The sequence below is a fragment of the Chrysemys picta genome, unplaced genomic scaffold, assembly GCF_011386835.1.
Source record: "Chrysemys picta bellii isolate R12L10 unplaced genomic scaffold, ASM1138683v2 scaf193, whole genome shotgun sequence".
In the NCBI taxonomy this organism is placed as follows: domain Eukaryota; kingdom Metazoa; phylum Chordata; order Testudines; family Emydidae; genus Chrysemys; species Chrysemys picta.
Window position 1 is genome coordinate 92,600 of NW_027052900.1, and position 11,973 is coordinate 104,572.

General features: G+C 54.1%; 1 long non-coding RNA gene across 1 annotated transcript; it reads left to right on the forward strand.

Moving 5' to 3' along the window:
• Positions 1-9,861: 9,861 nt before the first annotated feature.
• Positions 9,862-11,452, forward strand: LOC135978265 (uncharacterized). The gene is made up of 3 exons (XR_010595692.1): positions 9,862-10,006; positions 10,705-10,820; positions 11,317-11,452. It is a non-coding gene; the product is annotated as an uncharacterized LOC135978265 (long non-coding RNA).
• The last annotated feature ends 521 nt before the right edge of the window (positions 11,453-11,973 follow it).

Sequence of the window (11,973 nt, forward strand, 5' to 3'; positions counted from 1 at the left end):
GCAGAGCGGGGCGGGGCTGTGGGGGGGAGGGGCAGAGCGGGGCGGGGCTGGGGGCGGGGACAGATCAGGGCGGGGCTGGGTGCCCGTTCCCCGCGGAGGTTGGCCCGGCCCCGCGCACCCCGGGCCGCCCCGCACCGCCCAGCTCGGGGGCCCCGGGGCGCTCAGCCGCGGTGCCCGGTCAGGTCTAAGTGGCACTTTCAGCCCCAGGACATCGCCGCCCGGCCCCGGTCCCCCCGCTGCACCCGGGGCCGGTGCGCTCACGGGGGACGGAGCATCCGCTTCTCCCGAGATGCTCCCCACGGCCACGGGAGACAGAGCTCGGCCCCCCCTCGCGCGGGGATTGTGGCTGGGTCAGTCTGGGCCCCCGAGAGCGAGATGTCAACACTGGGCTTCAGCGCCAAAGGGTTTGACCCGAGCCCCGCTCCAGCCGCAGCTCCGGAGCCAGGACAAGCGAGGGCACGTTGGGGGGGAGGTGTTACAGGTGCTGCCCACGACCTTTACATCCAAAGCCGTCTGTCCTCATGGGACTGACCTCTCCTTGCACCCCACACAATGCTCCTGAAACCGGATTAGTAAATGGAACGAATTTCCATTCAGACAGAACCAAGGGCTTAGACCTCAACTGCCTTCAGTGAAGATAACAACTCGTAATTGCTCACCTCAGGGTGGACTGATTTAAATTAAACCCTTTATAATCAACACGCAGAAAACCTTGCTTTGAATCCTCTATTGGAATTGTGTTTGGCATTCATACTTCAGTCATTTTCCTAAAGACGGGGTAACTTTCCTTGGTGGGGAACCATCACAATGTCGATTTACGACTAAATGGAATCTGGGCATGAAATGTGCTGCTTTGTTTGTTTGCTAACCAGGAGGCTACGTCCTTCCTCGGATACGAAATCCTTTTAGCCGGCACCAGCCAGAAAACAAGTAGGCAAACATTTGACAGAACAGACAGAGAAACCTCACTGACAGACACCCGCATGGACGCTGTCTACATGCATGTGTGAACCAGCAGGGAGCTCTTACTGAAAAGTTCCCTCTTTAGCTGGGCATCTCGGGGGAATGGTGACTATTTTCTGCTTCCGCTCCGCGATTACAGTCAAAACGTGTGCCTAGGTTACAAAGAAGAGAAGAGCATTTCAGTCATTAAAAACTGAACAGAAAACCTGACCCTGCCAGGTAGAGTAACCCACACATTCACCTGGGATCTTGCTGCCAGGGCACTACAGAATGCAAGTGCTGAGGAGAATAATGCACTCCCCAGAGTCTGTCCTGGTCCAACCGTGAAAAGACCTTTGAGTCTTACCTCACCAGAGCCAGACCATAGGAAAGGACCAGTTCATGCGGTCTCATGTTGCCAGAGGTATCCAGGATTTACAGCCAATCAGATCTGCAGTGCAATCCACAGCTAAAGGCATTCTGTGTCCAGGCCTATGTAAGCGGGGGAATGGTCCCGCTATCGTGGGGACCTTTCCTGGCTCATACACTACCCCGTCGAATTGGCTGGCGAAAGGATCTGAGTCCTTACTCCCACTCCCTTCACCCAGAGGCCCGCATGACTCCAGGACACCCCTTCTACTCTCGTGTGGCAGAGTCCTCGTAACCCAGACAGGCTGGGCCCAGGATTTCTGGGGCTCGACCCTCAGTCTGGTTGTTGTACTTAGGACAGGGCTCGGGTGTCTCCATTCCGGGGTACTCTCTCTGCTCCGGACGCTTCCCTGACCCACTGATCATCGCATATAGTTCAAAGCAAACACAAGTTATTAAACAGCAAGTCATGAAAAATAAGGAGAAACTGGGGAAGGTGAAAGGAAAAGCCGTCACCCCGCTCTGTGGCACGGGGAACCCCAAACAGCTGTGGCTGGAACGTCAGGGCAGTTCACAGTCTGCTCCTCACACGTCCCAGGCCCCTGGCCAGGCCCTCGCTGTGCTGCAGGGACTCCGCGGGTCGGACACTCGCTCTGGCGGTGGCCACACGCCCTCAGGGTCTAGGTGGCAGGGCCCCTCCCCCCCGCGGGGGTTACAATACCCCTCCCAGTGCGGCCTGCAAGGCCTCCAGACTGTTGGGGTCTCCCTGTGCTGGGCCCGCTGCCCAGGGACCCCCTCACTCTGCCCAGCTGCTCCCCACACCTGGCTCCAGAGGGCTCCAGCCCCAGCCCCACACGGCTGCTGCTGCTCTGCCCCCCGCGCGGCCCCTGGGCTGCTCCTCTCCCCTCAGCTCAGCCCTGCTCAGGCAGCTCCAGCTCACACGGAGACGGGACCCCCAGCCTCCTGACTGCCCCAACGCCCACAGTCACGCTCCCCTCCACTGCCCTCACAAACGTCCACCCCCACACTCCCCTCCACTGCCCCCACAAACTTCCCCCCACCCCCACACTCCCCTCCACTGCCCCCACAAACTTCCCCCCACCCCACACTCCCCTCCACTGCCCCCACAAACTTCCCCCCACCCACACACTCCCCTCCACTGCCCCCACAAACTTCCCCCCACCCACACACTCACCTCCACTCCCCCCACAAACTTCCACCCACCCCCACCCACACACTCACTTCCACTACCCCCACAAACTTCCCCCCACCCACACACACACTCACTTCCACTACCCCCACAAACTTCCCCCACCCACACACTCACCTCCACTGCCCCCACAAACTTCCACCCACACACACACTCACCTCCACTGCCCCACAAACTTCCACCCCCACCCCCACCCACACACTCACCTCCACTGCCCCCACAAACTTCCACCCACGCCCACCCCACCCACACACTCACCTCCACTGCCCCCACAAACTTCCACCCACCCTCACCCACACACTCACCTCCACTGCCCCCACAAGCTTCCACCCACGCCCACCCCACCCACACACTCACCTCCACTGCCCCCACAAACTTCCACCCACGCCCACCCCACCCACACACTCACCTCCACTGCCCCCACAAACTTCCACCCACACACACACTCACCTCCACTGCCCCCACAGACACCCCCACCCACACACTCACCTCCACTGCCCCCCACAAACTTCCACCCAGACCCCCCTACCCACACATTCAGCTCCACTGCCCCCACAAACTTCCACTCACGCCCACCCCACGCACAAACTCACCTCCACTGCTCCCACAAACTTCCACCCACACCCACCCACTCACCTCCACTGCCCCCACAAACTTCCACCCACACCCCCCACACACACTCACCTCCACTGCCCCACAAACTTCCACCCACGCCCACCCCACCCACACACTTCCCTCCACTGCCCCCACAAACTTCCACCCACCCTCACCCACACACTCACCTCCACTGCCCCCACAAGCTTCCACCCACGCCCACCCCACCCACACACTCACCTCCACTGCCCCCACAAGCTTCCACCCACGCCCACCCCACCCACACACTCACCTCCACTGCCCCCCAAACTTCCACCCACACCCCCTACCCACACATTCACCTCCACTGCCCGCACAAACTTCCACTCACGCCCACCCCACGCACACACTCACCTCCACTGCTCCCACAAACTTCCACTCACCTCCACCCACTCACCTCCACTGCCCCCACAAACTTCCACCCACACACTCACCTCCACCCACACACTCACCTCCACTGCCCCCACAAACTTCCACCCACCCCCACTCACACACTCACCTCCGCTGCCCCCACAAACTTCCACCCACACACTCCCCCAATACACACACTCACTTCCACTTCCCCCACAAACTTCCACCCCCACCCCCACGCTCACCTCCACTGCGCCCCATAAACTTCCACCCACACACTCACACTCCTCCCCCACTTCCCAACACACCCATACATACTCTCCCCCAACACACACACACACACACACACACACACACACACTCCACTCCCCCACAACCTCCCTCCCCCCCACACACACTGCTGTGGACTGTAGTGTCACTATAGAGACTAACAAATTTATTAGAGCATAAGCTTTCGTGGGCTACTGCCCACTTCTTCGGATGCATATAGAGCGGCACATATATTGAGGAGATATATATACACACATACAGAGAGCATGAACAGGTGGGAGTTGTCTTACCAACTCTGAGAGGCCATTTTTTTTCTCTTACTTAATTGGCCTCTCAGAGTTGGTAAGACAACTCCCACCTGTTCATGCTCTCTGTATGTGTGTATATATATCTCCTCAATATATGTGCCGCTCTATATGCATCCGAAGAAGTGGGCAGTAGCCCACGAAAGCTTATGCTCTAATAAATTTGTTAGTCTCTAAGGTGCCACAAGTACTCCTGTTCTTTTTGCGGATACAGACTAACACGGCTGCTACTCTGAAACCTGTAGTTCAGCAATATCAGTTGGTCGTGTTACCGATGGCTACTTTAAAAGGTGAGTTAAAAGTGTCACTTTTACCGTACACTGTGCATCTGCAGGAAGTTTTGTTTAAATTGTAGGATTCTTTTAGTAAAATCAGTTTCTCCCCTTGCAAGACACTTCTGAACATTTGTGTGCATTTATAGTAAAGCTACTTAACTGTGGTTAGTGTATCAAACAATTGTGATTAATACAAAAACCAGAAAGACGGAATTAATTTTTAAGAAATGGAAAGGACAAAACTCAGAAAATACTAAATTGGAAACTCCCCAATAATAAAAGAGATTTCATAGGGCCCTACATAGGTGTTTACCATCTTCCGAAACAACTCCCGGGGGTGGGGATGAGCTCAGGGCTCCAGGCTTGATCGACGGAGGGGGAGCTCTGGGTTTGGGGCTCTGGTCTCCCACAACTGGGTAGAGACTCCAGGATCCGGGCTATAGCACCCAGGGGGGAGGGAGGACTCTGGGCTTGTGGTCCAGGCTCAAGCCAGCAAGAGAGATGAAGGGAAGAGACCTGGTCTTTGGCTGCCATGGTGGGGGGATCAGGGCTCCAAGCTTCAGCCGCTGGGGAGGTGGAGGGGAGTGGGGGGTCTGGGCTCTGCGACTCATCCACAGGAGGGCAGGGAGGGAGGTTGGGGCTCTGGACTTCAGCCACAAGAGGGGTGAGGGGGTCAGTGCTCCGGGCTTCAGCCACTGGGGTGACAGCCCCTCCCCCAATGCACTGGCCCCCAGACCCTCTCACCTGCTCCACCAGAGCGAAACCCAGTCCAGCGCGTCCCGCTGCAGCTCGCAGACCCCTCAGTACAGCCCCACCATGACCTGGTCCTGCTCGGAGCAACTGTCAGGCTTCTTGAATTCAAGCTTGTAAACTACTCTGTAACTCCACAGGTACAATGTGATATATTCTGTACATGCAAAGTATCAGTCCTTTGTGCATCCCCTCCCAGAAATCAAAATTCCTAGAGATTTTGGCTGAGTCTCTCAGTGTTGCTAATGGTACCAGCCTCTGTCTGTATGTCTATGTGTGTGTGTGCTGTGTATGCATAAGTTTATTGTGATGTCATGTGTGACAAGAGCAAAGACCGTTCTGGTTCAACATTCTTGCCCTGCCTTCAGTCTGCCAACTTGCTTGGTTGACAACGGCTGGTGAACCCAGGAGGTGATAGATGCGTACTATCCATCTGTCAACAACTTCTTGAATCAGCTATTTCCACAGGTTTTCGAAAGAAGATGAGATTTTACAAAAGGTAATTCCCAGATTCTTTTCCTGCTCCTTAGATCACACATGACAGGCTGGTGCCTCCTTCATAGATTCATAGATTCTAGGACTGGAGGGGACCTCGAGAGGTCATTGAATCCAGTCCCCTGCCCTCAGGGCAGGACCAAATACTGTCTAGACCATCCCGGATAGATATTTATCTAACCTACTCTTAAATATCTCCAGAGATGGAGATTCCACAACCTCCCTAGGCAGTTTATTCCAGTCTTTACTGAACAAGTTTTCTCTCTCCTCCTTATGACACCCTTTTAGATACCTGGTTTCAGAGTAACAGCCGTGTTAGTCTGTATCCGCAAAAAGAAGAACAGGAGTACTTGTGGCACCTTAGAGACTAACAAATTTATTAGAGCATAAGCTTTCGTGGACTACAGCCCACTTCTTCGGATGCATATAGAAGAAGTGGGCTGTAGTCCACGAAAGCTTATGCTCTAATAAATTTGTTAGTCTCTAAGGTGCCACTAGTACTCCTGTTCTTCTTTTTTTAGATACCTGAAAACTGCTATCATGTCCTCTCTCAGTCTTCTCTTTTCCAAATTAAACAAATCCAATTCTTTCAGCCTTCCTTCATAGGTCATGTTCTCAAGACCTTTAATCATTCTTGTTGCTCTTCTCTGGACCCTCTCCAATTTCTCCATGTCTTCCTTGAAATGTGGTGTCCAGAACTGGACACAATACTCCAGTTGAGACCTAACCAGCGCAGAGTAGAGCGGAAGAATGATTTCTCATGTCTTGCTCACAACACACCTGTTAATGCATCCCAGAATCGTGTTTGCTTTTTTCGCAACAGCATCACACTGTTGATTCATATTTAGCTTGTGGTCCACTATAACGCCTAGATCCCTTTCTGACGTACTCCTTCCTAGACAGTCTCTTTCCATTCTGTATGTGTGAAACTGATTGTTCCTTCCTAAGTGGAGCACTTTGCATTTGTCTTTGTTAAACTTCATGCTGTTTACCTCAGACCATTTCTCCAATTTGTCCAGATCATTTTGAATTATGACCCTATCCTCCAAAGCAGTTGCAATCCCTCCCAGTTTGGTATCATCTGCAAATTCAATAAATGTACTTTCTATGCCAATATCTAAGTCGTCGATGAAGATATTGAACAGAGCCGGTCCCAAAACAGATCCCTGCGGAACCCCACTTGTTATACCTTTCCAGCAGGATTGGGAACCATTAATAACTACTCTCTGAGTACTGTTATCCAGGCAGTTACGCACCCACCTTATAGTAGCCCCATCTAAGTTGTATTTGCCTAGTTTATCGATAAGAATATCATGTGAGACCCTATCAAATGCCTTACTGAAGTCTAGGTATACCACATCCACCGCTTCTCCCTTATCCACAAGACTCCAGTTGCCCCGTCCAGTCTCTCCCCTCTCCCTCCTGCACGAAGAGCCGGTCACTGTCCTGCATTCCCGTGGGCGTTTCCTCGCCAATAGCTACAGCCACTGCTAACGGGGGTGAGCCTGGGGGCTCTGGGCAGCAGCTCTGAGCCGCGCAGAAACTCCGGGACAGGGATTGGGCGAGCAGGAGCCATTTCTGCAGAGACACTTTCCAGCCTGGGCCCAGCACTTACCCCAGATGTCTCGTATCACCTGCAGTCTCTGGCTCAGGGGCTGATGCCAGCAGAGCCCAGAGGGGTGCGGGGGAGGGTGTAAACTATTTCCCTGAATCCAGTCTCTTTGGGCAGTTCAGTCACCATTTCAGCTAGAGCAGAGCTGCGGTACCTGGGCACTGGGCCATCCGGGGCCTTTAACACCACAGCCCTGGGGAGGTGGTGCTGAGATGGACCATCCAGTGAGCAACACAAGTCCTTCTACCTTCCACCACACCCTAGTTTGGAACTGCTGCTGACGGCTTCCCCCATCCGTGGTAACTTTTATCCCCTCTGCCTCACTCTATCTCAACTGTTCCCTTCCCCCCACCGCACCTGGTCACATTCAGCCCCCCGTTGCCCTCTTCAGCCTCCCGCAACTTCCCCGCCCTGCCCTGGCTCCACCACTCTCAGGTTCCCTTCCCCACAACCATCTGCTTCCTTACCATGGGTAACAGGGGCAGAAAATGCTTTTGAAAAAACCTTTTGCAAAGTAAAAATAAAACAAGCCAAGTAACCCCCTCCCTTGCTTTGTGCTGGGTGCCCAGCTGTGGGCTTGTGTGTGTGGGTGGGTGGGTGGGGGTGTTGTTCTGAGCACACTCTGTTCAGGGAAGGGGTGGAGTTGGCCAAAGGGGCAGGTTGAATCTTTAGCAGAGAATTCCTTTCTCCATTCTGTTAGCTAAGCGTTGTTGTTAAATGTAAGCCGACGAATGCAGCATTTGAAGCAATCTGACTATAAATCCCCTGCCCTCTCGGTGGCTGTAGTTCTCACACCCTCTGCTCTTGTGATGTCACCACATGACATGGTGTCTTATTCCCATAGCGTCTTGTATATTAGATAGGAACTAAGTTTATAAGGTAAAAACTGAAGCATAACTCCTTCCCTTCCCCGTTTTGACTTAGGAAAAATAAATCCTGTCCCCTCCCCTAGTCCCAGCCCAGCCCCACCAGAGCTGCTGTGGCCAGGAGACAGCTGCTCTCTCACCTGGCCCTGCTGCTGTGGTGAGAGAGGGCTGGGGGAGTCCTCTCTCCCTGGGACAACCTGCTCCCCAAACCCCTCATTCCAAGCCCCAGCCCAGAGCCTGCACCCCCAGCCGGAGTCCTCAACCCCTGCACCCCAACCCTCTGCCCTAGCCCTGAGCTCCTCATTCCCAGCCCCATCCCAGAGCCCACACCCCCAGCTGGAGCCCTCAGCCCCCTGCACCCCAACCCTCTGCCCTAGCCCTGAGCTCCTCATTCCCATACCCATCCCAGAGGCCACATCTCCAGCTGGAGTCCTCACCCCCTGCACCCCAACCCTCAACTCCAGTCCTGAGCCCCCCAGTCCTAGTCCCATCTCAGAGCCCGCACCCCCAGCCGGAGCCCTCACCCCCCTGCACCCCAATCCTCTGCCTTAGCCCAGAGCCCCTCATTCCCAGCCCCATCCCAGAGCCCACACCCCCAGCCGGAGCCCTCAGCCCCCTGCACCCCAACCCTGAGGTGAGAGTCAGGCTAGGAAATGTAGCCAGCGACTGTGCTAGCAAGGGAGGAATTACAGATCTGGTGGATGGAGGTTTCCTGTTAGAGAACAAAAGGGGAGAACCTGTGATGTGCTCTGTCCAAGGAAGGTTATGAGAAAGAGGGAACAGGGATCCAGGTGCCTCTCCCCAAGGAAACCTCAGACAAAGTATCTCCTCTTGGACAGGAGCAGCAACCTTCACACTAGCAGTTAGAGCCATCTTTAGGTTCAGAAATTCATAGTTTCAAAGGCTCTAAGGCCAGTCCTGATCATCTAGTCTGACCCCCTACATAACACAGGCCCTAGAACGTCTGCAGAAGAATTTCTGTTTCACCACGGTCCCATGTGGTGGGTCTAATCATGGGGGTAGAGTTCAGGGGTACAGTGTTTAACTACAGATCAAATGGTCCTTGAGTCACATCCTAGTGCCCCCTTTGAAGTCTCTGTTAATAAGCAGCAGGTTTCACACAAACAAAAGGAAGTATTTTTCACACAACGCACAGTTAACCTGTGGAACTCTTTGCCGGAGGATGTTGTGAAGTCCAAGACTTTAACAGAGTTCAAAAAGGAACTAGATACATTTATGCAGGAGAGGTCCATTAATGGCTATTAGCCAGGATGCACAGGGATGGTGTCCCTAACCTCCGTTTGCCAGGAGCCGGAAATGAGCGTCAGGAATGGATCACTTGATCATTCCCTGTTCATTCCCTCTGGGGCACTGGCTACTGTCAGACAGTTTTACCCAGGCTGGGCGATCTTGTGTTGCTTATGTTCTTGGTTGTATGAACTAGCTGGCTATTAGAGGAGCAGTTGGCTTCAAAAGACCAGTCTCTTGGATCTGTGAATCCTGGGCAAACTAATTCCTTTCCTTTAGAGAACGACAGAAAAACCCATTTCCTCCTTCTTTCTACTCCAGGCTTCGTTCCTTTTTCCAAAGACTCGCCTCTAGGGAGCACAGAGAGATCCCTGTGCACAAAGTGTTCCTCCAACCTGCAGCAATCGAGGCATGCTCTGTCCTCAGCCAGCAAGAACAGGCCTTGCCAGAGAAGCCCCAGAGAAACAAATGCTCATGGACCATCTTATCAGGCATGAAAGGACTCTGTGTCCGTAGCCAATCTGACACCTCGATGGCAGAGAGCAATGAGGAGAGAACAGTTTCCTCACCACGAAGGTGGACGCACTTGTCCCTGAAGAAGAAAACAGCTGAGACCCAGGTGGAGTCAGAGGAGGTGAAGCTGCAGGAGAACACAGAAAAAGTTGAACTGGATCTTACAGGTGAGGATTCAATCCACATGGTTTGTGGCGAGGAGCATGTGAGGAATACTCACACCAGTCACTCTACAAGCCTTACACATCAGGGCTTCTCACGGGACAGTGATGGGAACCTCAGACTCTGGAATCCATTTAGTGCCGGATCCTCCTGGACAGGGTGGCCGAGGTCCATCGCTGAGGTGGGGAGAGCTGACAGTGTCAGATCACCCCCCTCTGGGGGTCTGGCACTGTGGGGTGGGGAGTACTAACATTGCTCCAGGCTGTAAGGAGAACAGAGAGGCTGGATGTTGTAGGAAATTATTTCTTGTCTCCTGGATCGGGTCTGTTTCATCAGTAAAATGCTCCAGAGGTCTCAGCAGGTCACAGCTGGGAACCGTACCAGAGCTGAGTCATTACTTCTTGGGGGGTTAAGTGCAAATGAGGCCTGTTGCCCATCACTGACAGGAACGGTGTGCAAGGGGAGGGGAAGAGTAGAATACACCATGGAAAAGAAACTGGCCCCTAGATCAGAGGAAGCCTCATGTGGTAAAAGCCCCCAGCGAAGAGCCATGAGATCGGAGTTCTCTGCTTAGCTCTGCCCACAACCTTCAGTCTGACCCTGGGCAAGTCGCTTCAGGGCTCTGGGCCCGACTTCCGTCCTCTGTAAACCAGGGATAACACATGGAAAAGCGAAATGTTACGAATGTTTCTTTCTGCTTCAGGGACGAAGGAGGAGCCGTCTGAGTCGAAGGGGAAGTGCGGAAAAGGGAGTCCAGAAGAGCAGGAAGAAGAGCGCGCTCCCATCCCCTCATTACCAAGCAGCTCCCATATGACAATGGTAATGACGCTTTGTGACTGAGATAATGGAAAGCATCCCCTGCTGTGTGTATTAATGTCTCCCGGAGCTGGTATCTCTGACAGGAGAACTACCTGCCCCTTGCTCAGGGAGCTGAAAGGAAACATTCTGCACGTCATCAACTCCAGCCAGTCTTTATGAGTTTCTCTAGGTTGTTTGCATAAGGCAAATAATCCAGATTGACAAAGGGGTTTAGGCACCTAAAGAAGTACACAAGTGCTTAGTGGGATTCGCAGAAGTGCCTGACTCAGGTGCCTGATTCTGATGCACTTTTCATGGCACACAGGCACTGCTGAAAATCATACGAGGCCCATCCCTGCACTTGTAGACACTGAGACACCATTGTAACTCTGATGACTAGTGACAGAGCACCCTGCAGCACATACAAAAGTCTGCAATTCTGGGAGCTTCTGACACGCCGGGGGGCTGGAGTAGCTATGCGAGTGTGTCACTCTGGTGTGCTCTGCTGTGTCCTCAGCTGCTGCCATCCAGGACAGACGGTGCTGATCCAGACACGCAGGCCAGCTGCAGTAATACTCAGGAGGTGCCTGAGACACCAGGACAAAGGCCTCCAGCACCCCAGGCCCTGGGTTTAGAAGACCCTGGAACCAGGTTCCCTGGACTAACATTGTGCCCAGTAAGTTCTGACCCACAAGGGTCTGGCCCCAGAAGCCCACAGTTTGGGATTCTCCTCAGCCAGGCAGACTCGCTCCTTCAGTCGAAGCTACTTTCTGTCCTGCCGGCGATTTCTGCCTGTTTTGTGGCAGCGCCACACGCTGCGGGGTGGGGAAGGAAGAGGCATTTCCGTTGGGGCCTGTTCTCAGTCCTTTCCGCGCAGACACCGTGGGCTGCTAGAGTTGCTGAGCCAATCTGCTCAGGCCCTCGGGGTGGGATGGGACGCGGGGCAGATTCTCCAGCGACCCCTCGGCTGCACTCAACAAGCAACTTGAATGGGCTTTGCAGGCCATTGGGGCTTTCTCAGCACAAGCTGGGCTCCTGGGAGGAGGGGCTAGAGAGGGAGGAAATGGGGTGGCCCTTGGGGTCCCAGCACTGGCTGAGAGGCTCCCATCTCTTCTCAGGCAGAGGGGGCGAGGGGAGCGGATGAAAGACTGAGGAAACCTCGGCACCTGTTGAG